Source organism: Panthera uncia, unplaced genomic scaffold, assembly GCF_023721935.1.
Source record: "Panthera uncia isolate 11264 unplaced genomic scaffold, Puncia_PCG_1.0 HiC_scaffold_2339, whole genome shotgun sequence".
Taxonomy (NCBI): Eukaryota; Metazoa; Chordata; class Mammalia; order Carnivora; family Felidae; genus Panthera; species Panthera uncia.
The window spans coordinates 1-5847 of record NW_026059063.1 but is presented as its reverse complement, the minus strand read 5'-3'; positions in this window follow the sequence as shown (position 1 = coordinate 5847).

Here is a 5847-nt window from a genome sequence, read left to right as displayed (position 1 = left end):
TGGAGGTTTTCCAGACTTTTTCCTGTGGTTGATATCAAGTTTCATAGCCTTGTGGTCTGAAAGTGTGCATGGTATGATCTCAATTCTTTTATACTTAGTAAGGGCTGTTTTGTGACCCAGTATGTGATCTATCTTGGAGAATGTTCCATGTGCAATCGAGAAGCAAGTATATTCTGTTGCTTTGGGATGCAGAGTTCTAAATATATCTGTCAAGTCCATCTGATTCAATGTATTATTCAGGGCCCTTGTTTCTTTATTCTGTGTCTAGATGATGTATCCATTATTGTAAGTGGGGTATTAAAGTCCCCTGCAATTATCAATAAGGTTGCTTACGTTTGTGACTAATTATTTTATATATTTGGGGGCTCCCGTATTCGGCACGTGGACATTTATAATTGTTAGCTCTTCCTGATGGATAGGCCCTGTAATTATTATATAATGCCCTTCTTAATCTCTTGTTACAGCCTTTAACTTAAAGTCTAGTTTGTCTGATATAAGTATGGTTACTCCAGCTTTCTTTTGACTTCCAGTAGCATTATAGATAGTTCTCCATCCCCTCACTTTCAATCTGCAGGTGTCCTCAGGTCTAAAATGAGTCTCTTGTAGACAGCAAATAGATGGGTCTTGTTTGTTTGTTTTTTTAATGAATTCTGATACCTTATGTCTTTTGGTTAGAGCATTTAGTCCATTTACATTCACTGTTATTATTGAAAGATATGGGTTTAGAGTTATTGTGATGTCTATAGGTTTCATGCTTGTAGTGATGTCTCTGGTACTCCCCCTTAGGATCTCTTGTAGGGCTGGTTTAGCGGTGATGAATTCCTTAAGTTTTTGTTTGTTTGGGAAAACATTTATCTCTTCTTCTTTTCTGAATGACAGACTTGCTGGATAAAGGATTCTCGGCTGCATATTTTTTCTGTTCATCACATTGAAGACTTCCTGCCATTCCTTTCTGGCCTAAGTTTCAGTAGATAGGTCTGCCACTACTCTTATGTGTCTACCTTTGTAAGTTACAGCCTGTTTATCCCTATCTGCTTTCAGAATTGTCTCTTTATCCTTGTATTTTGCCGTTTTCACTATGATATGTCATGCAGAATATCGATTCAAGTTACGTCTGAAGGGAGTTCTCTGTGCTTCTTGGATTTCAATGCCTTTTTCCTTCCCCAGGTCAGGGAAGTTCTCAGCTATGATTTGTTCAAGCCACCTTCAGCCCCTTCCTCTCTTCTTCTGGAATTCATATGATATGGATATTTTTCCATTTGATTGCATCACTTAGTTCTCTCATTCTCCCCTCATACTCCTGGATTTTTTTATCTGTCTTTTTCTCAGCTTCCTCTTTTTCCATAGTTTTATCTTCTAATTCACCTATTCTCTCCTCTGCCTCTTCAATCCATGCTATGGCCAGCTACATTTTATTTTGCACCTTATTTATACCATTTTTAACTCCTCATGACTATTTCTTAATCTCTTGATCTCTGTAGCAATAGATTCTCTGCTGTCCTCTATGCTTTCTTCAAGCCCAGCAATTAATTTTATGACTATTATTCTAAATTCTTGTTCTGTTATATTGCTTAAATTGTTTTTGATCAATTTGTTAACTGTCACTACTTCCTGGAGTTTCTTTTGAGGAGAATTCTTCCATTTTGTCATTTTGGGTAGTTCCTCCAGTGGCTCCAAACTGCAGGACACTTCCCCTGTGCTGTCTGGAGTTACTTGTGTTGGTGAGCAGGCCACAGTCAGACCCGATGTCTGTCCCCAGCCCACCACTGGGGCCACAGTCAGACTGGTGTGTACCTTATCTTCCCCTCCCCCAGGGGCAGGACTAACTGTGGAGTGGTGTGGCCCCTGTCTGGGCTACTTGCACACTGCCAGGCTTGTGGTGTTGCTTGGATGGAATCTGGCATATTAGCTGGGGTTGATCCGCAAGGTGCACAGGGGTGGGAGTGGCAGGCTTAGCTCGCTTTGCCATCAGTGGTCACTTACAGGAGGGGCGCTGCAGCACCGGGAGGGAGGCAGACCCATTGGAGGGATGGATCCACAGAAGCACAGCATTGGGCGTTTGCGTGGTGCAAGCAAGTTCGGTGATGGTAACCGGCTCCCTTTGGAATTTTGGCTGGGGGATGGGAGACGGAGATGGTGCTTGCCAGCACCTTTGTTCCCCCACTGAGCTGAACTCTGTCTTCCGGGGCTCAACAACTTTCACTCCCAGCATCCTCTTGCCCTCCCTGCTCTCCAAGAGCAGAGTTGTTTACTTTTAACATTCCAGATGTTAAGTCCCACTGGCTGTCAGAACCCATGGAGTCTGGCCCCTCTGCTTTTGCAAGGGGCTCTGCCTTGCCCAGCGGGCTGCCCCTCCACGACCTCGGCTCCCTCCCACCAGTCCGTGTAGCAGGCACTGCCTCTCCACCCTTCCTACCCCCTTCCATGGGCCTCTTGCCTACACTTGCCTCCGGAGAGTCCGTTCTGCTAGTCTTCTGGCAGTTTTCTGGGATATTAGGCAGATGCTGGTGGAATCTAAGCGATCAGCAGGACGAGGTGAGCCCAGTGTCCTCCTAAGCTGCCATCTTTCCAGGTCTCCTCAATTCTAATTTACAGATTAGAAAACAGGGGAAAAAAGAACAACTTGTGTAAGTGACAAAGGTTGGACTCAAACCCAGTGGGACTAGCTCTAGACTCTGCGCTCTCAAGCAATTCATTTCACTATTGTACTGCCTCTCCCTATATAATTTATAAACCTGTGTGTGTACATTCTAAACGAATATGTGTATGCTTAGGGGGTTGATACATATGGATGTATATACAAATATAGAAGTGTGAGGTATGTGTGTGTGTATAGAGGTTACATGCCTCAGTGACACCATACTGAGAACATTCAATAAAATTGAGAATGGACTGCAGGGAATAGCACCTGAAGTAAGTAGGGCAGCAAAGAGGCTGGGACACTGAGGTGCTCTTGAAGCTACCACAGTGCTGACTGACCATGTCACGAAAGATGTGGACTAGGTCACCAAGAAAAAGGAGAGGACTGGGGTCTGGAGGGCACAGAGAGACCAAACATGCAGGCAGGGACTGAATCAGACTGGGATAGGGGCTCTGGTTTAAGAGACAGCCATCCTGGGGCCGGGCAAGGTCCAGGTGGATTCTGGGAGTGAGCTGGTGGTCACTGGTGCTGTGACATCATGAGGAACTAGACAGCTGGGTACTGGAAGGGTCTTTGAGAACTCCAGACTGGGGCAGGGCCAAGCAGGTGACGGAATGCAGTGGGATGGTGGGGACTGTGGCAAACCAGAGAACGTGGCCACCTAGAGGCAGCTGCAACCACCCACTGTGCCATGAGAGGAAGTGGGGCCAATGCTGTGAGAGTTGCCAAGTTTTCAACAGAAAACAGAAATTCAGACTTTTACATGAAATCTCTTGATTTTAGTGTTGGTTTAAAAAGAATTTAGGGGCGGCTGGGTGGCTCAGTCTGTTAAGCGTCCGACTTCAGCTCAGGTCATGATCTTGTGGTGCGCGAGTTTGAGCCCCACAACAGGCTCTGTGCTGACAGCTCAGAGCCTGGAGCCTGCTTTGGATTCTGTGTCTCCCTCTTTCTGCCCCTCCCCTGCTCACACTTTCTTCCTAAAATGAAAAAAAAAAAAAGCATTAAAAAAAATTTAGGGATAGTTGGCTCAGTAAGTTAAGCATCCAACTCTTGATTTCAGTTCAGGTCATGATCTCATGGTTCACGGGTTTGAGCCCCATATTGGACTCTACACTGACAGTGTAGAGCCTGCTTGGGATTCTCTCTCTTCCCCCACCCCCCCACCTCTCCCGCACTTGCTGTTTCTCACACTCAAAATAAATAAATCAACTTAAAAAATACTTTAAAAAAATTTAAATCACCAGACTTACTGCTAAGTAGTAGAACTGGGACTTAAATCCATGAGGGGCAGGGCCTAGGTTACCAGGCACAGACACCGTGGAGCACTGAGTGAGGCACAGGCCAGGAACTGTCACACACATCAGCCCCGCTTCTCCCAGCCTGCCTCACTCTAGAAAGCCTTTGTTCTCTGCTGACTGCTAACTAATAGGACAGATCTAGCCAGTTATGAATTAGAATATTCTTAGGGACTATGCCTTTCCAGGAAGAACCTCTGAAGACCACACCAATGAAATTAATGACAGTAGAAGAACAGGAAAGTCAGGGTACACTGGCAACTTTTTTGTCTGATAGGTAACTCCCAGTTCCTCACTCTGTGGAATTCTGGTAGGGCTGCAAATCAAGGTGCCCTGCCTCCCCTCCAAGAGTGATGACAATGTAAGTCAGGTGAGCCAAACAGAGAATGTTCTCCCTCAGGGAACAGGAACTGGAACAGGAGTAGACCTGACATTAGGATCAATCTTTAGAGGCCGATGTGGACATTGACAAAGAAGTCTCTCTTTTTTCTAAGAACGCATGTATTAAGTTGAAATTAAATGCCAATGGCCATCTTCCCCTCTAGGTACAGAATCCTACCTGAAAATAAATCATAGATGAGTGACAGAGAAAAAGCCAGCATCCTGTTAATCATTTAAGCACCTGGATCATGCCATGCCTAAAATCTAACCCCTTACATATTTCAATTATATGAGCTAATAAATTGTCTTTTTTAAGCTTAACCTGGGTTAAATTTAGTCCCTGTCACCAGTAACTAAAAGAATCTTACTCAATTTGTAGAAAAATGGTATTTAAGAAGAGGACGTCCTGTCCCTTGTCCCTCAAGCTGGATTCAAAGTGTAGAGGCCTACTCTTCAGGGATGGCATTCAACAGTGCCCCTGACACCACCATTCCCATTTATTTCCCTCTTACCTGGAAATAGTTCAAAAGCACACCAGCCCCGGACAGTCCCGGTCCTGCAAACATGAAGGGCACCATCACCTGAAGGCCAAGGGACAAGGCAGTCTCCCTGATGAACTCAAACCCCAGTGGTTCAGGGACCACCCTGTGGCTCTCAGACACACTCATAGGTCCATCATCTGAGGCTCCAGTCTTCCAGGGCTGAAGGCGTGTGGCAGAGCCAGGTCCTCTGGCCTCTGCTGTCGGATCTCTGTCCCATCCATGTGAGCAGAGCTGAACCCCTGGCAGCCTTAACCTGGGAGACACAAAGCAACAACGGCTGATTAGCAAAGTTCCTGACTGCCATACAGCTGACACCCTTTAAGCCCTCAGGCCCTTCTGTCCAGCAGAGGCTGGCATCATTCTACCCAATCAATAGCCCCTTCATGTGTTGGGATGAGCACTGGGTGTTGTATAGAAACCAATTTGACAGTAAATTATATTTAAAAAAATAGTCCCTTGCTCAGGGACTGCTCCACACGGTCTCCTGCAACCTCAATTCAAACAGTTTTTATTTAATATGCACAGGTTTGAGAAAAATAACATATCAAAGAAGAGAGCGCTAAATATTCATGAATTAGAGTCAGCAAAACTGGTGGTATAGGGAACTCTGAAAATTCTTTCCTCCAGAGAAGAACAAGATAGCTAGCAAAAAATGTCAGAATCCACTTTTCAGAACTCTGGAAATTCACCAAAGGCTTGGAACAATGCAGGAGTATTTACTCAATAAAAAAAAATGCTGAATCCTCAGCAAGAACAGCCACACTGTAGTATCCATGGTGTTTGTGATGTTTTTACTGTGCCTTAGTCCCAACCACTGCTCTGTGGCTCTGCAGCACCCTTAAAAACCAATATCCTGGAGAGAGCAGAATGGGCTGGAGCTCCTCCAAAGCCTCATTCTCAAAGAAGTGTCATCATTTGACCTATCAGGTGGTTCACCGGAAAATGTCACTTACAGACTATCTGTATTTCACCTGATTTATTTTTTTTT